Source organism: Vicia villosa, linkage group LG6 (assembly GCF_029867415.1).
Source record: "Vicia villosa cultivar HV-30 ecotype Madison, WI linkage group LG6, Vvil1.0, whole genome shotgun sequence".
NCBI lineage: Eukaryota > Viridiplantae > Streptophyta > Magnoliopsida > Fabales > Fabaceae > Vicia > Vicia villosa.
In genome coordinates this window covers 138960082-138986554 of record NC_081185.1, presented here as the reverse complement: position 1 = coordinate 138986554, position 26473 = coordinate 138960082, and positions in this window count along the sequence as shown.

Genomic DNA, 26473 nt, shown 5'->3' with positions numbered 1-26473 from the left:
TCAAACAATCTACTTTGGAAGAGAGAGCACACGTTTCCAAGAACAACTCTGAAGGCGTCCAAAAATTAACCCTATTTTCTACCCAAGTGTTCCCAAACCTCTTCAACCTTCAATATATGAATAACTCAAACCTAAGGTGTAAAAAAGTGTTTCCCAATTTTTCAATTCCTTTTGATAACTCCAAAGATTTCCCCAAAACCCTTGTCTTTCTAAGGTTTTGCCTTTAAACCCTTGCTCTCCCTTGTTGCTGTAAGCTCTAAGATTGTCACACCTGCAAGCATATAAAAGATATATATTTATAATATAAAATACTCAACTAACAAAGCCCAAAATCAAAATCCAGTTATACATTGACTGAACCGAAAGAGCCCGAAACATGCAAAACTAGAAAATGTCGAAAAAGCCCAACCCAAAATCACTATTCACCGTACGGACGACACTATTCATCTGTACAGACGACATTATTCATTCGTATAGACGACACTATTCATCCGTACAGACGACACTATTCACGGGCCGATTTTGTCCCCAATTTTTATTTATCGACTTTTTCGTCCAAATTTCTAAAACTTTCAATTTTCGCGGTAAATGCAATCTCCAAAATATATTTTCTTTCTCTTCATAAGAAAGGTTTTAAGGCACATTTACAACAATCTCCACCTTCACTTTAAATTGTGTTGATACCAATTTAACAATTAACAACATTGTTACTCTCTACCAAGTTGAAACTCTAATCAATAACATTGATCAAATTCAAACAACCCTTGAATCTTGATCTTGCCACTTGCATCCACTTATTCCAATTATGCTTTTCTTCCTATGTAATTTAACAAGCCTACAAGTATGTTTTTTCAACCACCCTTGACTCCACCTGTTTTCGAATTCCTCCTTGAAGGTTTTTCTTCTTGGTAAAATACCCTTTTTGGTCCCTTATATTAACCTCGAGGTTCATTTTGGTCCCTTAACTTCAAAGAGTGTCATATTGGTCTCTTAACTCTTTAAAAGGTGTCATTTTAGTCCTTTTGTCATATTAACGACTGATTTAGCGACCGATTTTTGAGTTTTTCTGTCGCTAATGTGACAAAAAGGACTAAAATGACACATTTTGAAGAGTTAAGGGACCAATATGACACTTTTTAAAGTTAAGGGACCAAAATGAACCCCGAGGTTAACATAAGGGACCAAAAAGGGTATTTTTACTTTCTTCTTTTATTTTGCAGTCCTTCAGCCACATTAAAACAATAATATTCAAGGCTAGCATAATTCTCCCTTTGAGATGCTATAATAACCTTCCTTACCTTATCATAGTCAAATGATATTCAGAGACCTCTATAACCGTTCCTTCACTACTACTAGTATCCATATTAGGAAACTCCACCTCAAATTGAGTTTTCTCTATTAAAGTTTCTACCAGGTTTCTCCCTTGGTTTTCACTATCCTTAGCCCTTCCACAAAAACTCAATAACAACTCAGCGGTAACATGCATTTATATCCCTTGATTTCTGCAAAGTTCATTCTTCTCCTCTGAAATTTTCTCAAGGCATTCATGATGCCTTAAACTCAAATCTCATGGTTCTTCCTTGTCATGAATAACAACGTCTAAACCTTCTAAAATGTATAAACCACATATTTTAGACTCTTTAGCAATAGTCAATTCATCACAGGAAATCTTCAACACTCCATGTTCAACTCTAGTACAATAGCCTAAATAATCAAACATACTTATAGATAATAAATTTCGCTTGAGTTCTAGAACATACCCCCACATTATGAATAAGAAGTTCACGATCATCAAACATTTTAAATCTGACCGTATCAATACCATGAACCTTGCATGCTTTATTATCACCAAGGCGAACTACTCCACTTTGCACCATTTTCAAAGTTTCAAAGTATTTTATTCTTGGACATTTGTGATAAGAGCAACCTAAGTCAATGAACCAAATATCTTTAGTTTCCAAACTCGACACTACTAGTGCATCGACATCCTCTTAACTTTCCTCATCCAAGGAAACTACAGCTTGAACAAAATCTTCATTGACCATCTGCTCTGATGCCAATTGTAAGTATAAGAGTGCGCCTAAGAGGGGGACAGGTGAATTAGGAATTTGAAAATTTATCTAGTTTTAGAATACTTGTTCTTATTTTTATGGTTTTGGTGCATGAGTTTGGAAATGTGTTTCTTTCTTTTCTGGTCCAGACTTGTGATGAAAGCGATAAAAGAGGAAAAGTAAAGAACACAATGATGTATACTGGTTCCCCTCACAATTCGAGAGTACTCCAATCCCCTTTCAACATGAAAGAGATTTTACTATAGTTTGTGACTTACACAAGACAAACCAAACACCAAGAACAATCCTCTTGGATTTTCACTGAGTACACTAAGAGAGCAATCCTCCCTTAATGACTCACTTGTTTCCAACAATCCTGGACAACAAGATTTCAACCACTAAGAACAATCCTCTTGGATTTACTAAATTGATTATGAGAACAATCCTCTCACTAATCAAAAACCCTTGCTTCCAACAATCCTGGATAGCAAGTCAATAATAACCAAATATATTTGAGTAGTAATGTTGATGAACATATATCAATCACTAAGAATGATCTTCTCTTCCAAACAAGCAATTTATGATGAAAATATAGTGTTCAAGTGTTTATGAGAATGATATGAATTTTCTAGAATGTTATGAATAGACATGTAGAAAATTCTTTATAATATATTAAGAACAAAAACACTTGTTTGAAAATTTAAGTGAACAAATATGATGTTAAATTGCAATGGAAGAGGTGATTTTTAGTATGAAATTTCATGTATTTATAAGTGCATAACACCTCTATGAAACATGGTAAATTTTAAGACATTTTCATGAAGGTTTGCAATAGTTTAAAATAACAACGGTTCATAAAAAAATATAATTTCAAATTTTGTACAGCACTTCTTAAGTCAGTTAAAACGGTCACTTGACTTAACAAGTTCGCAGCATTTTTCAAATTTCAAATAAAAAAAAATTGTTTCAAAACATTGTAAATTGTGGCGGTTTTGTGCTTTTACGGCGGCTAAAAACGCCATAGTTCACCAAAAACGGTATGTTTGAAAAAATTAAAATATTTAAATAATTGTTTAAATATTTGAACCAACCTAATGCAACATCTATTGATTTATTCAAGTCAATAGATTATATTTGAAAGTGATTTAACATGGTTCAAATATAATAAAAAATTAAATTTAAAAGAGATTTAACATGGTTCAAATATGATTAAAAAATATATTTGAAAGTGATTTTGAACACAAATGACCAATGCATGCAAGTGATTTTTTTGGAGAATAATTTGAGCACTAAAATTATCAATATAATTGCATGCTTGTACTTCTATCAATCAAGATCCATGCTCAGTCTTCAACTTTAATCTTGAATAATTTGGTGCTAGCTTTTGCTCATGATAAGACTTGGACACTTGAATTGATACATTGTTTTTGGATCTTTTTCCATACTTTTTGATATGATTATTTGATATTTATTTTGTCTTCATCAAAACACATTGGATTGAGAGTCTTAACTTCACAAGAGCAACCTAAGTCAATGAACTAATTATCTTTAGTTTCCAAACTCGATACTACTAGTGCATCGACATCCTCATAACTTTCCTCATCCAAGGAAACTACAACTTGAACAAAATCTTCATTGACCTTTATCTCAGGATATTCCCTTTTAATTGACTGATTCTGACAATTAAAACATTTTACCTTTGAATTGTAAGACCACTTTGATTTGGATATCCCTTTACGCTTACCTCCTCTTCTTGACACATTTAAGCCTTCACTACTATCTTCAATTTTCAAATCTTTCGACTTTGACATTTCTTTGGATTTCACCGTCGTTTGGACTTCATCTAAAGTAATGGTACCTTCCTTACCATAAAGAATGACATCCTTAAAGTTTCCGAACCTCTTCAACCTTCAATATATGAATAACCCTAATCCAAGGTGTAAACAAGTGTTTTCCAATTCTCCAATTCTCTTAGATAAATCCCAAGGTTTACCAAAACCCTTGTCTTTCTAAAGTTTCCCTTGAGAATAGCCAAAACCCTATGCTATTCCTTTAAACTCTTGCTCTCCATTGTTGTTGTAAGCTCTAAGATTATCACACCTGCAAGCTTATAAGAGAGAGATATTTATAATAGAAAATACCCAACTAAAAAAAAAGCCCAAAATCACAATTTAATTATACATGGATTCATGGACTGAACCGAAAGAGCCCAAAACATGCAAAACGGAAAATTGTCGAAAAAGCCTGAAAACCTAAAATCACTATTCATCCGTACGGGGCGACACTATTTACTGACCGTTTTCCCCCGTTTTCTATTTTTAAACTTTTTGTCCGACTTTCTAAAACTTCTAATTTTTGCGGTAAACACAATCTCCAACATATGTTTTCTTTCTCTTCATCAACAAAGGTTGTAAGGCACATTTACAACAGTATGGTGGGATTGTAAGAATGATTTTTACCATCACGGACAGGAACCCATGGTAAAAACACATTAGCGCTTTACTTATCACCATAATTTATTATGATAACCTTAGTAAAAGGTAGAGGTCAGAGATTGGATTTTCAAGACAACATTTTGGTTGTTTTCTCAACTGTCACTAAGGTTGTTTTTTCAAACCGTAGTGAAAGACTCAATGCACAACTTTTTACTACAATTTTATCTTTCATCAGCGGTGATATGTTCATTTAAGTTTATTATAACATACATGGAATGCTTATTTCACCAACTATTCACTAAACATATAACATTTCAATCTGATATAGAAAATAATAAATTGAAAAATTAAGTTATATTAGAATAACAAGTTACAATATTCAATGTTTTCCTAGTTATATTCCTTTCATTTTCTATATTTCATTTTTTTAGTGTTAAAATTATGTTCAATGCTTGTAACTCTTCAACCAACACTTTATTTTCCACTAGTTCATTGAACTAGTAAAGAAGGAAGTGGTGATTGAGGAATTACAAGTATTAAACTAAATTCTAACTCTCAAAGAAGGAGATACGTAGAATTGAAGGAAGAAAGATGAAAACACATTGATCAATGCAAGTTGTTTTCTAACGTAACTTAATTTTTTTAAATTATAAATTTCTAATTCAATTAGAAAGGTTGTTTAGTTAGTGACAGGTTGGTAAAACACTCATACCACATACGACATAATAAACTCATCTTACAGGACATGCTGGTTTAACATAGTGAAAGCTGCAATATACAAGGTATATCGATCATTAAAAAACAACAACATATAAATCATCATCAACAAAATATAACATATATCAACAACAACATACACCTTTTATCAACAACAATATACCTTAAACAAAATACAAAACATATCAACTTTTATCATCCAAAATATACTTTAAACAACTTACAATATATATCAACAAAAACTAAATCATCAACAACATACAACTTTTATCAACAACAACATACCTTAAACAACATACAACATATATTAACAAACATAAAATCATCATCAACATACAACTTTTATCAGAAAAACATACCTTAAATAACATACAACATATATCAACAAAAACTATATCATAAACATCATACAACTTTTATCAACAACATACCTTAAACAACATAACATATAACAACAATAGCAAAATCAACGATAACATAAAATGTGGAAAAATATCACGTACCTGAAATGTGAAGAGGAAGTGAAAGAAATGAGTTTGTGTATCACATTTTCTTGATCCATAAGAGATGAAGAATATATGTTTGAGTTTTGTGAAGAAGTGGTATAGGTCGTTCATGGCATAAGGAAAAGGTGTGTGAGAGTGTTAAGGTTTTCTTTTGAGAGAGACTGTTGCTCTTTCCTGAAAGAGCGAACTTTTGTTTAAATATATGTTACACTTTTAACCACGGTTACTTAAAACAAGCGTGATAAAATGTAGGTAATTTTCACAACGTTTGCTACTTTAGACCGTGATGGAATGTATTTTATTTTAAATATAAATATAAATATTATAAGTGAAACACCTATATTGGAAATAAAAAAAAAGGAATACTGGTGGTGTTGAGAATTGAAGCCTGTAAGCCTTAACATATCACTACGATTATTACTAAGGACCGTAGTGAAAAATATTATAGTAAAAGAAATAAAAAAAACATGCCTAAAAAAGCGCTTTTACCTTAGTTAATTTAATAGCCATGGTAATAACACATTACATTAGGTGTATTTTGTAGTAGTGCTTTCACGTGGCCTCCAAAAACTTGAGACAACCCTCCTAAATCTAATATCGTCGAACCTACCAAATGATATCAAATAAACCGCTAAGAAAAGAGATGATCAAATATATTTTATGTGTGGAAATAAATTTATTTCACGAGACTAATTGTTGGACAAAGTTTGTGGTTAAACTTTTAAGTTACATTTGGTCATAGCTATTCAGAGATCTTATTTTGGCTATAACAGAAAAGATGATTAATTTTGTTGGATTGTCAAAGAAGTGGTGCATACATGGAAACAAAGAGAGAGATTTAGCTGTAAAAGAAAAAAATAAAATTATTAATTCTCTCTCACATAACATTGCTACATTAATGAGTAACCACTAACGCACTAACCCATTTCACTCTCCCTCTCATTGTTAATCCCTCATTTTCTCCAATTTTTCTATCAGACTTGGATACATCTATCTGTGGGTGATTGAAAATCTAAGGTAAGGCGATTATTTTAATTCCCCTCATTTTACTTCTTTTTTTTTTTTCCGGCTGAACCCTTCAACCCCAATTTGTTAAAAAATTCAATTTTCTCAATTTATCCTAAATGGTTTCCTTCATAATCAATTAGTTTCAATATTCTCTTCATAATATTAGTATGAATAACTTTTTTAAATAGTTTCATTATTCTCTTTATAGGATGAAGAAATTTTTTCCGGTACTTTCTAGAGACAAAGCTACTTCTTCGGCTAATCTAGAAGGATCCAAAACTCAACATCCAAATGAGATTATCAAAGTTGTTGATTATGAAATGTTGGAAACAGATACAAAAATTTGGCCTCCAATTTCAATCTATCATCCTGAGTCCTGACATCCAAAATGAGGTAAGAAAAATTTATTTAAAAATAGGTCGTCATCAACCTCCTCACAATTTTATTTAACCTTGGCCTGTTCAAGGTAAACAAAGACGTCGGTTTTGCAAAATATTGATTTGATTTGTGTGATTGGATTGACTATAGTGAATCTAAGGACCTAGCAATTTGTTTGTCATTTTCTCGTTTAAAAATGTCTCTAAAGATGAGGGGATCACTTTGTGGGAGAGATTTTGGTGATTGGAAGAATGTTAAAAAATTGGCTAGTCATGCTACTTCTTTTAATAGTCATGTTGATTGTGTGAATATGGATCACGCTCTCATGAGAAGTTGTTTTCTATTAATTTCTTGAGTTTATCTAGCATTAGGGGGCAAAGGTATGACAAAGCTAGCAATGTGAGAGGTAAGTTTGGTGGTTTGAGAACTTTGATCCAAAATGAGAATCCATCTGTTTATTGTGAGCATTGTTTCACCCATCAACTTTAATTGGCACTTGTTGCATGTGCTAAGACTCACAAAGATGTTAGTGGTGTTTTTGTGTAAGGCCAATATGGTTGTTAATTTCATATGATTTTCTAACAAGAGACAGGAATTGCTTCGGGACAAACAAGTAACTCAATTTGCTAAATTTATTGAAGAGGGCCAGATAGAGACTAGTAATGGATTAAATCAAGATTCATCGATTGCTAGCGGGTGACACTCGTTGGGGTTCCCACTTTAGGACCTTCACTATTTTGATGACTTTGTATGGTGCCATTATCGAGGTACTTGAAGAAGTTGAGAATGAAACATCATTTGAATAATATGGTGAAACTATGCTTTTGTTAGATGTGCTTCAATCTTTTGATTTTATCTTCATGTTATATATGATGGTTGAGATTTTAGGATTTACAAATGATTTGAGTGTAGCGTTATTACAAAAGCGTGATCAAAATCTTTTGAATGCTTTGTCACTTGTTAATGCTACGAAACAAGAATTTCAAGAAATGAGGAATGATGAATGGAAAAAACTTATATTTAAGGTTATGGAAATTTGCAATAAGCATGATGTTATTTTAGTCATTTTTAAGAAATGGATGGTATATTATTTTTATTGTAATTTATACATTAAAAATAATATTACTTTCAATATAATTTAGTTTGTAGTTTTTTTAGTTTAATTCCACCTATATGTAATGTGTGGATCCGTTCCTGATTCTATGTAATTTTCTTGTAGTTTGTAGTGCTTCTTAGACTATCTAAAATGAAGTTTGATAATCTAAATTTAAATTTTATTTTAAAAAAAATTAAGAAAAAAGCTCTTGAGATATATTTTCCACATCCATAGCAGCCTATCACTTTTGAACGACTGTCATTTACATTTTTCTTATAATAAATTTCTTAGTATTTGAATTCAATTACCTTCTAGTTCTATCTTTGATGGCTATTACATTACTGTCTGCTAGAGTTATTAATTAATCGAAAAATCCAATTATCGTGTAGATTTATTTACTTTCCACGTCATCAAGTTAAAAATAAAAGCATAGATATTATTAATTATAAAGGGTTGGTCGGGTACATAAAATTAGTGGCTATATGCATGTTTTGCAGCAGCTGTAATATTTAATATATTAACATGCCAGCAGAATATACTCTCGAGTCTCGATCAATCGGTTTGTATTCGATCTGTTTTCTTTAACTTGTTCACTGTTGTTACTTTTGTTTGAATGGTGTCTCGAATGTGATACATTTCAAATCTTTTAGCTGGTTATTTATGTTTAGTGATTCGGTTCTAAATAGAGAATTGAGAAGTTTTTATTGATTAAGATTGTTTAGTCGATAAAGTAGAGATAACTACTGAAATGATGAATAATAACTTGTGAAATGATGAATAAAGTTTAGACATGACTGTTGTTACGGTGGAGAGAGGGTGAATTTTCAAAGTTAACACTTTAATGTTTAAATTAGTTATAGATGTATATCTTAAATTTTTTTAAGTGAAATGAAAGAAAATATGTTTTGAAATTGTTAGAAATCATAAAGTCGAAAAATAGTTTAGTCTGAACGGCTCACAAATATCAGTTTTGGGTCGGTTCGATTCGTGTATCCGTTCATTAACGTTGGAGTATTTTATATTTAATTCAGAGATACTCTAAGAGATAAAGAGATATTATAGGATCTGTTAGTTCTCTGGTTTTAGGGTTGGCTTAATTTTTGGAAAACAAATAAAAGGACTTGTATGTATAAATGTATAAGAACAACAGGCACAACAAAGAGTCCCACTGAAATGATAGAACATGTTATGTTTGAGTAATTCAACATCTGGAATAACATGTCACATGGGATGTTACGATATCATGCCCGAGCTGAAGAAAAGAGTTCTAATTAAGTCCATGTGATTTAATTATTACAGAAGAATGCAGAATATTCAGGGATATTGTGCAAATCAAATAAAGACGTGATATATTATTTAACAGGTCTGAAGAATCAATAAGAAGATTTGAGGAATCATTCAGAAGAATCAAAATATTTGAAGATTATATAGTTTCTAATTATAGAGATATTCTCAAAAACTAACAGATTGAAAACCTTGATTTTAGCAGAGATACTACAATACTATAACATCAAATATGTTGTGATTGAAGGCCTAAGTCCAGTTGGGTATAAGTTATAAATAGAAGACTTTGTAACCAAAAAAAGAAGACAACCACCGAATAGAAAATATGTAATCTTTAGGGTTTGTCAAGGTAAACCTCCCTGCCTGTGGGAAGGTTACCTATGTGATCCTCGAAGCCTGTAGGCAAGAGGAGTATTGTTCTTGGAGGAAGCTTTGAAGTAACTCCAAGTTCGAGGTCATAATCAAGAGTCTTGGCTAGGGATTATCATGGAAGTATGTCTTCCAAACTGTTTGATTATGTGGGATTAGAACGAGTTGGATTTTGAGTCGTTGCTACAGCTCTAGGACTGGAGAACTGTACAAAATCATTGCGATGATTGGAAGTGAGATGGGGATATTCCATATCTAAGGAGGACCTAGGTAGAAGGGTCATTGGGTATGATTAAGTGAGGGGTTGTAAGCTTGGGACTAGTTTAGCTCCGAATTAATATTGCTGATAGTGGACTTTATTCCTGGCTTGGTATGCCCTCAGAGTAGGTGTGATTTCACCGAACTGGGTCAATAATTTCTGGTGTCATTTACTTTTCAATTTAACATGATTCTGTGTATATACCTTGATGATGTTTCTTGACAAATCACATGTCTCGGCATCCTTCACGACATCTAGATCTGTTACGCCAGAATTTCAGGATCCTCTAAATTAATACAAAATATATTATAAGATATTTATAATATTCTAAATTAATATAAAAATATTATAAAATACTTATAGTATTCTATTCTAAAAACTAATGGGGTGTGTTTGAAATTTAGATAATTCTTATTAATTATATTTAGTTATTCCATCCACCATGGAGAAAAATTGTATTGTTTACAAGTAATTAGACACGCCTAGTTGTACGAGTGCATATTAGACACGCCTAGTTGTTCTTGCGTAAAAATCTCTTCCAAGTCATCTATTGCAATAGGTGACATGAATTCAACACCAAAGATACCTTCATCCATTTTGATTTGACGGAGAGCACCTTCCTTCAAATCGGACATATCAACAAGGGTTCCGAGCGTTGTCCGGTATCGAGGCACAAAAGCACCACCTTTTTTTGCCGCTTGCTTCGGAGGACCCTTAGGTGGTACGCTACGAACGTCTTGTGTCACTTGTTGTGACCCCCGAACAGATGCCTAAAAATCATATAACGATCGATAAAATATAAAATCATGCAATTTAGATTCAAATTATATATTAACACCTTAAATGTACCTCTTTTAGTGATGCAACAAACTCCTCCTCCTGTAAAATCCCCTTGCCCTTAATTGCGGGTTTTGTAGGAGCAGTCTAAAATTAAAATGTAAAAAATAATTAACGTAACGGTACAGAATTGACAATATTCGAAAACTAAATGATTCATAATGGTTTTGAATATACCTCATCATCAATGATAATGAGCTCCGAGGGCCATGCAACAAATGACCCTATTGCATCTCGCATCAATGTTGTCTCTGAGACCATGTCAGGTACCGGTAGCACCGCATCATGATCTAATACAACATCAATTGATACTTTCAGGTGTCCATCTGGGAGCGGTCTATGGTGAAGTAAATCTCCCACAGTATTGTGCACTTTTCCCTTGCCAACTAGGCGATAATACGGTGCCGATAAGTATAGTTGGCAAGAAGAAATGCCCTAAACCAATAGTAAATATAAAGTCATTATCGTTAATAAAATAGAACAATTTGTAAGGAAAAGAAATTTATAATTACCTCGGGAAGTTTTCTTTGACAGTTGAAACTAATCAGAATACCCGATTTCTTAAAGAAGACATTACCTTATTTCAAGGTAATATAAGTCCACAAACCAAAAAATGGATTGAGAGACACTAAATTGAAATTAAATAGAACCATAAACAATAAACTACAAGCAGAAAACAACAAACTATAAGCAAGAAGAAAGGGATAGTAACCTGAGTTAGACTTGATGTGGGAGACGGGTAGGTTTGAATCGGAGTTGTACAAGTAGAAACCAGAGGATTCAAAGTAACTGTAAAATTAAACACACACGACGCAGTTAAATACACCACTACTAACAAATACATCACTACACACGAAACAATAGTAGATTAGCATAGCAAAGGCAAACACAAAAACTAGGGGAAATTCTAACATGGCAAATTCAACTAGATTTCTTTGCAAATATCCGTCTTAAGATCTTTAGAACTTTTAAAGTGTGAATAATAGAAATAAATCTTGTCAAACCACTCAAGTCTTGAAATATAATGTTATGCAACTATAGTACAAAAATATACTACTGTGAATAAGCAACACTTAAGCAATACCTAATGAGATCCTATAGCTTTCATATAAGTCCACAAACCAAAAAAATGGTTGAGAGACACTAAATTGAAATTAAATAGAACCATAAACAATAAACTATAAGCAGAAAACAACAAACTATGAGCAAGAAGAAAGGGCTAGTAACCTGAGTTGGACTTGATGTGGGAGACGGGTAGGTTTGAATCGGCGTTGTACAAGTAGAAACCAGAGCCTTCAAAGTAACTGTAAAATTAAACACACACGATGCAGTTAAATACACCACTACTAACACAATATCAAAAAAACCCCAATCTAAATTGAAGATATTAAAGTTAGTTTCTATACTAGAAAATTCATCATAATACCAGTAATTTGAGAAAGAAATTTACTAATAAGCCAAATTCAACAATTTAGGAATTTGCTGAATAAACTATTTAGGAACTCCTAACATTTGCAACACAAAAGTAAAACAATAAGGGAGACCACATGTACCTATATCAAATGGTTAAAACCAATGAAACCAGTATGACACATCCAAGGCAGATAAGTTGGTAACTATTGTTTTTCACTTCTAACTCTTCTTTTTTATTGATATTCAACTCTACTTGTTTGTGATATTTTTCTTTTTGGTAAACTTTTTAATTAAATTATTTACTTTTGATAACTTCAGCAGAATGAATGCATAAAGAAAGTTAAGATTATATCCCTTTCTTTTGTATATCTCTCAACTCTCAAGTATATTCCAAGTTAATATGACAACTCATCATCTAAAATTATCTAACAAATTCTACAAGAGCATATTATGAATTAGAAAAGTAAAGTCCACATAGAATAAGTAAAAACACTGGCTGCTTAATATATGCTTTGGTGGGTTTTATATTTCTCCTCTATTTCTTTTATATATTTTCTACTGCAAATGTGACAAGTAATAGAAGCTTATTTTTCTACTGCAAATTAAATGTGATAAATAACAATCATCCGTATCAGAAAGCAACAATGTGCAGTTCAAATTTCGCAACACTATAGCTCTGTACCATTGCTATTTGACAAACCCTAACGCCAATTGCAATGACTGATAACACCTTTGCTGATTAAACAAACCCTAATGCCAATTGCAATGACTGTATTCAAAATCAAAGTCGAGCATATATAAAACCCAGCTATGCAGAATCAAAATCAAAGATACCTGATGTGAAAATCAAAATCGATTCGAACTCAGCTATGCAGAATGGGAAGAATGGGAAGATATGGGAAGATACGGTGGCAAACAAGATTTGTTATCTTCGCGTGTGAACTTTGTTGCTGAGCTACGGTGGCGAAGAGAAGAAGATGATTGTAGGATGAATGTGGTTGCAGTGAAGAAAAGGAGATGAACGTAGGGCTCTACGGCGGAGATTTCGCGTGAGAACAGTAGCAGAGTGAAGGGAGATATGGGTTTCGTTAGCTTAGAGAAGAACAGTACTGAAGGCAAATAGCGTGTTTTGTTAATTTTGTTTTAGAAATTTTAATTTTAAATTAGCTACTAGAGCGCTTTTCAAAAGCGCCTTTGTATCCCCTTCTACACCAGCGCTTTTTGAATAAAAGCGCTTTCGTACCCCCCCCCCTTTACCAGCGCTTTTTGAAAGCGCTCTCGTACCCCCCCCCCCCTTACCAGCGCTTTTTGAAAGCGCTCTCGTACCCCCACCCTTTACCAGCGCTTTCTAGAAAGCGCTCTCGTACCCCCACCATTTACCAGCGCTTTTTTCCCTTGTTTTTTTTTTGTTTTTAGCGAAATCTATAAGAGCGCTTTTTCCTAAAAGCGCTCTCGTAGGGGTGCTGCTAAAGATTATATTTGTTGTAGTGTAAGTATCATGGATAAATGAAAGATTAAGAAGTTTTTCGAAGACAACGATTTTGAATTGTGCAAACTGAAGATGTAAGCATTCTTAACGAAAGAGAAGTGCATTGAAACATTGAAAGGTGTGTCAGCATGTTTAACATAAGCAGAGAAGACTGAAATGATGGATAACACCAAGCGTGCCATTATCTTGTGCGAGATTTTGTTTCTCAAGGGATTGATGTTAGACCAGATGTATGGGACAACTTGTCCGACCATAAAAAATATAATATGACAACAACAATATTTCAAAGTAAAAACAGTAAAGAACACAATAGATTGGTAACTCAGTTTAGTGCAAATCACAGCTACATCTGGGCGACCATCCAACTCAAGAAAGGAAAATTACTCTTCTATAAAATTAGTACCAAGTGTGTTAGATGAACAAGCCCTTTATTCAATGTCTCTTTTCTTAATTCTACCATAGTGTCTTTCTCTTTAGGACCCCCTATGAGAACCCCTTCTCACTTTCTTCAATCACTAATCCTAACTTAGAGAATATTGAATTACAACTCAAATAAAACAAACCAACACTAAGCCTTATGATATGAATGAAATCACTAGTGTGGTATACAACTAACAATAAACAAAAGACTCAACAAAAACACTACCACAAAAATTCAATCCTAGCGCACACACCCAATGATGAGGTGATAGTCTCCTTAAATAGTGTTAAGAAATGTGGTTTGACCTAACTCAATCCTACAAAACCGGCTAGTAGGGTGATGATTGCCCCAAGTATAAGCACATGTTTAGGCCATTTATTGTCTGATGTGGGACTCTTAACACATCCCCTCACGCCCATGATTAGACAACTGGAGCGTGGAAATAAATGTAGGGTGACCCGATAGCGGAAACCATAATAGGTGGCCCACTGGATCTTAAACGAGGCTCTGATATCATACAGAAATATGTTGTATATTTCATTGATATTTGAACTGTTACATTTTGAGGTATAAATAGAATACAGTACACTAATTTGTTAATAAACAGAGAAATAATTTTCTATAATTGCTGCTACCTAAATATGGAAATGACAATAATAGATGATAAATCTATTTACACCACAGTTTTGCAATGGCTTGACAAAGCATAATCAAATGGTTATGATTCGAGAAGAATTCTCGGAAATACGAAGAGAGGAGAGCAGGATAAAAGTGACGCTTGGAAAATCCAGTGAAACCCATCTACAGAAGGATCTGCAGTGGCAGCAATGGGAGATCAATGGTCTTTCCAAAAGAAAACTCGGCCTTGGTGTGACCATTGCAAGAAACTGGATCATACCAAGGACACGTGCTAGATCATTCATGGAAAGCCATTAGAGCTAAAATGGACCAAAAATCGGGACAACAGAGGGAACACAACTGAGGTAAATTCTCACTCATCACCATTCAACAAGGAGCAAATGGAAGCCTTATAAAAAATGCTTCAACAAAAAATTGGTACAGCTACTGTGGCACAAAGAGGTAATTTTTTGCATGCTCTAAACAGTAGCAGGGGAAACAAAAATCATGGATTACTGACTTAGGAGCATATGATCACATGATTGGAGATTTGGCTGTCTTTGATAGCTACTCTCCATGTCAAAATGATTCGATTGTTTGAATTGTTGATGGTACCCTTTCTAAGGTCATAGGTAAAGGTTCAGCCATTCTTTCACAAAATATTGCTCTTAGTTCAGTACTGTATATGGCTAAACTTGATTGTAACTTGTTGTCCATTAGTAAACTTACAAAGGATTTGAAGTGTACCACTAAATTCTAACCTGTGTGAATTTCAGATTTTGGATTTGGGGAGGACGATTGGCAATGCTAAAGAATGTGTTGGACTCTATATCCTTCAGGCTGAAGCATCTAAGCCAGAATCCGAGGCAACCTCTTGCGCTATAGTTTCTGCATGTAGTGAAAATTATGCAATGTTGTGGCACTATAGACTAGGCCACCCAAATTTTATGTACTTGGAAAAAATGCTTCCTAAACTATTCAATAAAAATCAGAAGTTGTTTCAATGTGAAATTTGTCAAGTGTCCAAACATACACGCAACCCCCACCCACCTCAATCCTATAAACCTTCCCAACCTTTTTATGTTATTCATAATGATGTATGGGGACCATCGTGGGTTAGAAATGTAACTGGATCAAGATGGTTTGTCACCTTTATTGATGACCACACATTGATCACTTGGGTCTACCTTATGAAAGACAAATCAAAAGTTGGTAGGATATTTGAATGTTTCCATACCATGGTGCAAACACAATTTCAAAGCAAAATTAGAGTGATAGGGAGTGATAATGGTCGTGATTACTATAATTCTGCACTAAGCTCATACTTTAGGTAACATGGAATAATAAACCAAACCTCATGTGTGGTTACACCTCAGCAGAATGGGGTTTCCGAGAGAAAGAATAGACACCTCCTAGAAGTAACTCGATCTCTCATGCTAACTACAAATGTACTTAACCATTTTTGGGGAGAAGCTGTCCTCTTTGCAACCTATCTAATAAACATAATGCCTTCCCAGATCCTTAAATTTCAAACGCCTTACTCCACTCTCCAAAACTTATACCCAACCAATCCTATCCTTACATCTATTCCTTTGAAAATATTTGGATGCACAATGTTATACCCCAAAATTTGCCCACATATTTTTCAAGAAAACTCCAATCTGGAAATTAAGAGTCTCATATAATCATGGATTTTTATTTCAACAAATATCCTGACATATGAAATACTTAGTTTTTAGAATTTTTCTTATACAGTAGTTTGGCTTGCAGTTGAATTTATTCTTACGCAAACGCCAAATACTGTTTATTACTTCACACATGCTATTTATTTATTTGCAGATAAATAGTACTGACACCATTGGTACAGAGTTAAATCTTTTTGCAGGCGCAGAATCAGGAAACTCAGACTGTACTGGTAACAAGTAGATTATTATTATCTTTTGTTTCCCATTAATTTTTGTACTATATTCCATTATTTTCAAAAAATCTTTTCAAATCTCTTTTTCAAAAATCAAATCTCTCTTTTTCCCAACACTATCTCCAATTTCTTTCAAATCTTACTTCCACTCAAATTTTCCTTTTGTACGGAATCACACTATTCCCCAACGTCTCTATCCTTCTTTCCATTCTATAAATACCTCTCATTCTTCCATAAAATCTCACATCAAATTCTAATTCATTTCTCAAATTTCCACTTCATAATCCATCTTCTCTTCTTCCCTGACAAGAATGGCAAAATGGATAGAGACACTGTTTCTTACAGTCATCACCATTGCTACGGTGATCATGACTTTCTTCTGCCTACATAGTCCTGAAGAGTGTGGACCTGCAATGGTTGCACTCCCAATCATCTACATGTTATTGTTCATAGCATGGGTTATCAATCGTCATTCTTAAAATTTGCCGTATTTCTTATTTCTTAAATGTACCGTTTATTCGTCGTACTGTTCAATATAGTATGTAATATTTGTACTGTCAGTATTAAATGTTGTACTATTTGTCATAATATTGCTTAATTACTAAGATAATATTTTGTGTGTTTTCTGCCAGTCAAATATTCCTATTTCTGTGCATTAAATGATTTTCAGGGTTATTATCGGTAATTTTGCCCGCATACAGTAAATATTAGTTATTTATTATGTCTGTGTTTTTCTAACAAGTCATGTAAATAAACTTTCATTTTTCACATAAAAACATAAAACAAAAATAACAAAAAAAGAAAATTAACTTTGACTGTTGATTTTTCACCCTAACTGCTGTTTCAATACCTGGACAGTCAGTTGACAGCCAAGCTGCTGGCAGGACAATTCTCAGTGTTTTGTACCATCAATCAAATCAATCTTTCACAATTCAAAATTCCAAGATCTTTTGTGCTAGAAGTCTTCTGAATATCACGCGATTAGCAGAAACTCAGCACTGCACAAAAATCAGGTACGCTTAACTGTCTCATACACAAACAGTCCCTAATCAGGGTTTTTCTTGTTTCTACAGGAGCAACAAGTTTTTGAGAGCTCAAATGGATTTCATACACATCCATATATCTCAAAGTACCATCATACAAATTTTCAAACTTCAATTCATTCAGACGCACCGTTAGCAGCTCAAACAGTCAACAGACGACCCGTTTGACCAAAAAAGTCAACAGACAGTCAAAAATGAAATTTTTTGTCAAAATCCATATTTTGTCAAAGGATTCATCATTTGATAATTGGATGATCATAATTCATCAAGGAAAGATCAAAAATCAACAAAACTCTAAGATTCAAAATTAGGGTTTTTGCCTGAAAAGTCAACTCAACTTTGACTGATCATAACTCTCTCATCCTTCATCCAAAAAATTCAAACCAAAGCTTGTTTTGAAGGAAATTCAATTATCTTTCAAATGCCATTGATCCCATGGTCATTGGATTCACCATTTGAAAAATATGATCAAAGACATTACAGGTCATTTTCAAAGTCAACAAAAAGACACTTTTTTCAAAAGGACACACAAGGAGCTTCAAAAATCATTTTGACATGAGACCAAAGACATTGGTTATAGGACTCTTAGAGGTTTCCAAAAAGTGCAAGATCTCCTTCATATGATAAAAATTGAAGGATTTACACCTTGTTAAAGTTGGCTAAGTTTTGGAAAATGCATGAAACCAACATTGTTCAAAATTGCATTTTTTCCAAAAGGGGCCAAGTTTTTATGGTTCAAACATCTTTGCCATGTTACTATGGGCCTCCCACGGCCAAGAATAAACCCATACCTTTTTTTATCCATTTTTGCATGATTTTATCTTACTTTAAGATTAAAATTAAAAGGAAAATGCATGGATAAAGGTTAGCTAACAAATCAAGCATGACTCACCTCAAAGAATCTTCATCTTTCTGCAGAGAATTGAAGGGCAAGGCAGGTGCATTGAAGGCAAGATGACTTGGTCAAGAATTCAAGCTTTTTTATATTAAAAAATGCAAAGTTTCAACAAAGGCAACTAAGACACATCTTAGCTTCAATTCTAAGCACACATAGCTTATAAATAAGCTATCATAGTTCAGCAAACAAAAGGAGACGAGTTCAGAAGCATACATAAGCTCATAACACTTGTAACCACTTGAAACTTTTTAAAGAAATTTCAAATTCGAATTTTTAATTTCAGTCCATTTCAATACAAACTAAGCATTCAAACATCATCCTTGAACATCACTGAAACTATCCCAATCAATTGCAAGCCTTGAAGCTCACTAAATCGAGCTATACAGGTCATAATTTGTTCAAACCTAAATCAACTTGTATCTGGTTATTCACGCATGCTTAGCAAGATGTAGACATATAATTAAGTTTGGTTTGAGGTGTAGATCATTTCTGGAAACTTAATTGAAGTTTGAACACGTATACACGAAACCACCATTTTAGGGTTCTTCATCTCAAAATTAGGGTTTTCCAAATTAGGAAAAATTACAGGTTCTAAATAGCACCATTAAGTTCGCGTGAACAATACGAACTCAACCATACCATCGCGCCAAATTTATACTCACGTTTGCTTGTATTCGCTATTATTACCAGGTGTAAAAGATTGGTTTTTTTACACCACCTGCAAATGAATGGTGTAAAAACCCATCTGAAGGTTGAAGATGATGCGTGGCGCCCTCTGATTCGCTGGGAGGCGCGCGCGTGTTTTTTAAATTGACTTTGAATTCAGTGTTTTGCAGGTGTTCCACGTGCTATGGTCCCTCACCATCTGGGCCTTCTGATCCATCCATCAGCTCATCCAACGCCCCAGAACACGCATGCACATCATACTCCCTCAATCTAGCCACACAGGATCAGTATCCTTTTATTTTCTATTTTATTTTCTATTTTATTTTAATTTCTTTGTTAAATTAATTAAAAATAGTTTTAAAAATCAAAAAAATACACAAAAAATATTTTTAGACTTCTAAAATAATATATTATTTTCTGAAATAAAAATATTTTATTTTTCTTCAAAATTTCAATATTTTGCATAATTAATTAGTATATACTTATATATTTGCTTTTTAATTATTCAAACCAATCAAAAAATCATAAAAAAAATTGTTCTTTATATTAAATATTGTTTATATATTATAAACTAATTTTGTACATATTTTGAATAATTTTATCTTTAAGTTTTAATTATTTGTATAATTATTTGCATAATTATGTTTTAATTAACTTAAATCAATTTCAAATCAATTTCCAAAAATGCCAAAAAAATTAGTTTTGTTTTAAAATTAATTGACAAGTATTTTGTACATATTTTAAACTTAATTTCTAGGTTTAAATCTATTTTCATCTTTTTTCTTCATTTTAATTTAATTAATTTTGCATTAATTATAATTAAAATAAATCATAAAAAATCCAAAAACATGCCTTTTATTTTTCTTGCAATTTAAATTCCTAGATAAATGTATAGGATGCCAAATTGATGTAAATAGGTTAGTTTACATTTCCTGCACAATTGATGTAATAGCGTAGGTTTACTTTCCGCACTTTACATTTTCGCACTTTAATTTCCCGCATACATATAAACTGCGTGTATGTCAAAGATAAAATTGAACCGTTAGATCACTAACTTCAAAGATAAATATCTGAATCCAATCACAATCACACTTGCACCTCTTAAGGTAATCCCTTCTCATTCTTTTCAAAATCAAAAGTCAAAATTCTGCTGTTTTGAGTACAAAATCGAACCTTGCTTTTATATCCGGTGAAAGGATAGATTTTTAAAGGAAATAGGATAAAGACCTTACAACTCAAGGTAGACCTCCTAGTTTGCTTGCTCAAATCAAAACAAACAAAATTCTCAGACACTATTGTTTTTCAAAACAAAAAGACAATACTTTGTATACATCCAAACACGGATTATTACAAAGTTAACGTTCTTTTCAAAACATTTTTCGAAAGATAAACAAGCATTTTGTATACATCCACACACGGATCATTACAAAATTCAATTTACAAAAGTATTTGGAACCACATATGAGCAATTTCAGAGCAATTGAAAAGTGATCGAAAAACAAGTGAGCTAAGCAAACTTAAGAGCCCATGGATAACCATGGATAAGGGTGCTAACACCTTCCCTTTGTATAACCTACCCCCTTACCCAGAATTTCTTAAAGGTCTTTTTTCTGTGTCTTTTATAAACCTTTCCTTAATTGGATAAAATAAAAGGTCGGTGGCGACTCTGTGATATTTTCAGAAATGCGAAAGCATTAAGCGATAAAAAAGAGTCAGTTCACGTATCTCTACCGAACAGAGGTATGGCCCGGATTAAAAAACGGAGGTCCACAGAACTGGCGACTCTGCTGGGGATTTACTTTCAAAAAACAAAATGTTTTCAAAAGGGGTTACCTTAAGAGAATAGTTCGATGTTTTCAATTGATTGACTTGATTGCTCTATTTTTCAAAGGTTTGCTTGGGTATTTTGCTTGTGTAAAAGATTCTAACCCGAATCTCGAGATACCTTAAGTATATGACAATAGACCAAGGAAACTGTACGGCATGTACTGATACGGTTGATCTGGTAGTCATCGTTAGTACGATACTTTGGTTTATACTGATGTCCCTTGAAAACGATCAAGGAGTATATTAGGCTTCCGAAATGTCATTAAACACTAATTTGTCTTAGAACCTTTTTAGTTGAACTTGACTTGTGACCTTTTAAGTGGCTAGCTTTGAAATTGATCGAAGTTAGTTATCCTCGAGGAATATTTTGATCGGCCGATCGAGCGCCGTATTGAGATGTTACTTCCAAGGATCATAGAACCCGAATACTATCCTAGGACAGGTTTTAACCAACTCAACTTCAGTGGGGAGGGTATCACCTATCAGCTCCATGCAAGCCTTTAAACCTAAGGCTATTGTTTGATTTGTTTTTGTGTGCCACATGTTTGCATCATAAGCATATCATTTTTTGCACCAAACACTTCAAGGATCAAAGAGTTTACCTTTGTTTTTGCAGGTAATGGCTCCCGCCACCAAAGATTACATTCGAATCAACATCTCAACGGTACCATCTGAACTAAAAGACTTGGTGTCAGAATTCCCCAGGAATGTTCAATTCACTGAAAAGCATGGTCACCTACTCCTTTTGGTTACCTCAAAATTTGAAGAAGACATGATACGGGTCCTGTTCCAGTTCTTTGACCCTGAACATCATTGCTTTACCTTTCCTGATTACCAGTTGGTACCCACTTTGGAAGAATTCTCTGAACTAATGGGATTGCCTGTTCGAAATCAATTACCTTTCAATGGTTTAGAAAGGATTCCAAAACCTGAAGTCATTGCTGCTGCTTTACATCTGCGGAAATCAGAAATCAAGTCCAATTGGGAAACAAAGAGTGGAGTTGAGGGTTTGCTTGCCAAGTTCTTGTTGGAAAAGGCCCGACTACTGCTAGAAAACAAAAGTTATCCAGCTTTTGAGGAAGTTATGGCACTTTTGATCTATGGGTTGGTTTTATTCCCTAATCCCGACCAGTTCATAAGTGTACACATCATCAACCTTTTCCTAATCCGTAACCCGGTACCAACCTTGCTGGGAGACATTCTACATTCTCTACACACTCGTACCATGAAGAAACGAGGAACTCTCATGTGCTGTATACCACTACTGGCTAGGTGGTTTACATTTCATCTTCCCCGATCAGTGTTGAGAAATGAACAAAGAATGCAATGGTCTTACAGGATTATGTCTTTGTCTCATTCAGATATCCGGTGGAACAACTTCTTTCAAAGAGACATTACTATCATTGATCATTGTGGAGAGTACCCTAATGTGCCACTCCTTGGCATCAAAGGAGGCATCACTTACAATCCCTCTTTAGCTCTACGGCAATTCGGATATGCAAGGAACAACGGTCCTCATGACATGATTATCCATGGCATTGTGTTTGATTACGAGAATGATTCTCATAGACACCGACGAAGGTTCATACATGCATGGGGCAGTGTCTATAGAATAGAAAGCAAAACTCTGGGGCAATGGAATTCTATCCCTATGGAACCCTACCTCAGATGGGTCCGCACTCATGCTCAGAAACTCCTTATGCCATATCCTGCTGTTCTACCTGTGACTATTGAACCAGAGGTCGAAGGATATGAACCTCAAGTTATTCTACACCCGGATATGCCAACTGACCTAGAAGAGTTGCAAAAATCTTGGGTTCAACTCAAAGAGGAAAGAGACACCTTCAAATCATACTGTCAAGACTATGAGAGAAGGATATTGGAGCTCACCGGACAGCTTCAAGAAGAACAGCAGATCAACACATTCCTGGGGGCAAAGAGAAAGCGTCCACGGGAGACCTGAAGGATCATTTATTTTATTTCTGTCTTGTAAGCCCAAATGAGGCAAAGAAAAAAGAAGCAAAAAAAAAGAAATGAATTGATTAACTAACGTTTGTTTCTTCTTTAACAAATCTAAACTCTAAGATCCTTGAAACATTGCACACACATTTCACTTCATGCATTGCATATACATTTCATACATTGCATTCATATACATTGCACATACATTTCATACATTGCATACACATGGCATCCAGTCATACACATTTCATAACAGGTTCACATGACGGATTTCTCATCTCCTCGCTGTTTATTTCAGTCAGAAGAGATGGAATCCGAGGCAAGCATCAAGAATCTCGAAGCACAGAATGCCCAAGTTCAAGTGGCAATTCTGGAACTGGCAAAGGGGCAGCAAGAACTGAAAGCCCTGGTAATTAAGAAGAAAAAGAAGCCCAAAGGATCTGTAGGTGTGAGTCACCTGAGAAGAAAGATCAAAATTCCAGTCAAAAAGTTCAAAAAGCCACCGATCCCTGAAATAGTCGGTGATGATGAACAAGAAGACAATCAAAGCAACCAGGGTTCTGCTAAACCCTCTCTCTCTTCAAATGAAGAAAATGATCATTCTGGGGACGAACCGGATGATGAAAAATACCAACAGCTGGAAGACCGTATGAAAGCTATGGAGATACAAAAAATACCTGGCTTAGATTTCAATGATCTAGGGCTCATCTCGGATGTTGTTATCCCTCCAAAATTCAAAGTTCCTGTCTTTGCAAAATATGATGGAGTTTCTTGCCCGAAACTACATCTGAGATCCTATGTGAGGAAGATACAACCTCATACAACAGATAACAAATTGTGGATTCACTTCTTCCAAGAAAGTCTGTCGGGTACACAACTTGAATGGTATTACCAGCTGGAAAATACCAAGGTTCATACTTGGGAAGAATTAGCTGCTGCTTTTTACAAACAGTACCAATACAATGCTGATCTTGCACCAACCCGTACTCAACTAAGGGGCATGTCTATGGGACCAAAAGAAAGTTTCAAAGGATATGCACAAAAGTGGAGAGATATGGCTGGAAGGGTTCAACCACCCTTATCTGATCGCGAACTAGTTGACATGTTCATGGGCACTTTAACTGGCCCTTTCTATAGCCATTTGCTGGGAAGCTCATCATCAGGTTTCACTGACCTGATACTGACCAGAGAACGTGTCGAAAGTGGCATTCAAAATGGAAAAATTCAAATAGGTTCCTTCTCTGGTACTACAAAAAGGCCCATCAGTGGGAGAAATGAGGTCAATGCAACACAAATTCAGAAAAGTCACAAAAGTGAGCAGTATTAATCTGTAGGGGCAGTTCTGATCTCCGCATCTGCACCTCAAAAAGATCAACAGCCAAAATATACGCATCGACCAGATGCACCAAGAAGAAATTTCACCAAAATCAACATGCCAATCTCTCAGGCATTGCAGCACTTGCTAAAAGCAGATCTGATCACCTTAAGAGGTCCTCCAAAGAATGTCAACACTTCCTCTCCGAATTATCGCCCTGATGCGACATGTGCCTACCACTCAAACTGTCCAGGACATGACGCAGATCACTGCTGGGCCCTGAAAAATAAAATACAAGATATGATAGATGCTGGTGAAATTGAGTTCGATCCTCCAGAAACTCCAAATGTCATCACAGCACCTATGCCAAAGCATGACAAAACTGTTAACGCTATCCTAGACACTGTTTACATCTATGATGTGAACGAATTATCAACTCCACTCTGCGAAGTCAAAGGAAAGCTAATCCGAGCTGGTTACTTCCCAGGATGTGACCCCGACTGCTTTTATTGCTCATGCCTGCCCAATGGTTGTGAAAATCTGAGGATGGGAATTCAAAAATGGATGGATCGCCGTATCATTATGTTTGAAAGGCTCCCTTCTATGGACGTGCTGTGCGAAGTCTTTGCAAACGGGATAAAAATAGAGGATGCCTCAGTGATCTCCAGCTTACCATTCAAAATCTCTGCCAAGGCTCCATTCAAAATTTCTGCTACACTCAAAGTGGCATCAGTAGTCATTGCCAGTCCAACTCCATTTCCATACTCCTCAGACAAAGCTGTCCCATGGGGATATGACACTAATGTTTATGTTCATGGAGTTAAGCAGAGTACCTCGACTGAAGAGACCTCAAAGTTAACTACTCCAACTGTGGGTAATATTGTGGGTACCAGCAAGATCACGAGAAGTGGAAGAATCTTTTCACCAGAAATTTCTCCAAATGTTGCTGCTGGTCCAGTCCGAGTCCCAATTCCTAATCAAAATATCAACGCTCGAGGCAAAGAGCCACAAGTTGAACAAATTCAAACCCCGGTGGAGATCACTACTGAGGATCCATCAAAGCAAGAAATGGAGGAAATATTGAAAATCATCTGCAAGAGTGATTACAATATTGTTGAGCAACTGGGGCACACCGCTTCAAAAATCTCAATGCTATCTCTGCTAAAATATTCAAAAGCTCATGCCAAAGCCCTGATGAAGTTCCTGAAAGCTGCGCATGTGCCTCAAGAGATCTCAGTCGACCAATTTGAGAATTGTGTTGCCAATCTAACCGTGAGCAATGGTCTCGGTTTCTCTGATGTGGATCTAACCCCTGCTGGAAAAAATCACAACAAAGCCTTACATATCTCCATTGAATGTAATGGCACCACTCTATCTCATGTGCTAGTAGATAACGGTTCTTCTCTGAACGTGTTACCGAAAACAGTACTAGAAAAGCTTGACTTCGAAGGAATTGTGTTACAGCCAAGTGATGTTGTGGTAAGAGCCTTTGACGGGTCAACCAGAACGGTATACGAAAAAGTGAATCTCCCAATCAGAGTGGGTTCTCAGATCTTTGATTCTATCTTTTACGTAATGGAAATTCACCCAGCCTACTCCTGTTTACTTGGACGCCCTTGGATACATGGGGCAAACGCTGTAACTTCTACCCTGCATCAGAAGTTAAAATATCCAGTAAAAGGAAAGATTGTCACTGTCTATGGCGAAGAGGAATATGTGGTTAGTCACCTAAGCAATTCCAAATATGTTGAGTTGGAGGACGAATTCATCGAAACTCCATGCCAATCATTTGAGGTGGTCTCTCTAGATGTCTCTACCACCAAGCATATTCCTGCTACTCCAACTCCAACTATGGCTTCTCTCAAAGATGCCAAAGCCGTGATTGAACAGGGTGATTGCACAGTATGGGGACAGCTTCCCGATATACCCTACAAGTCTGACAAACTAGGCCTGGGCTATGATA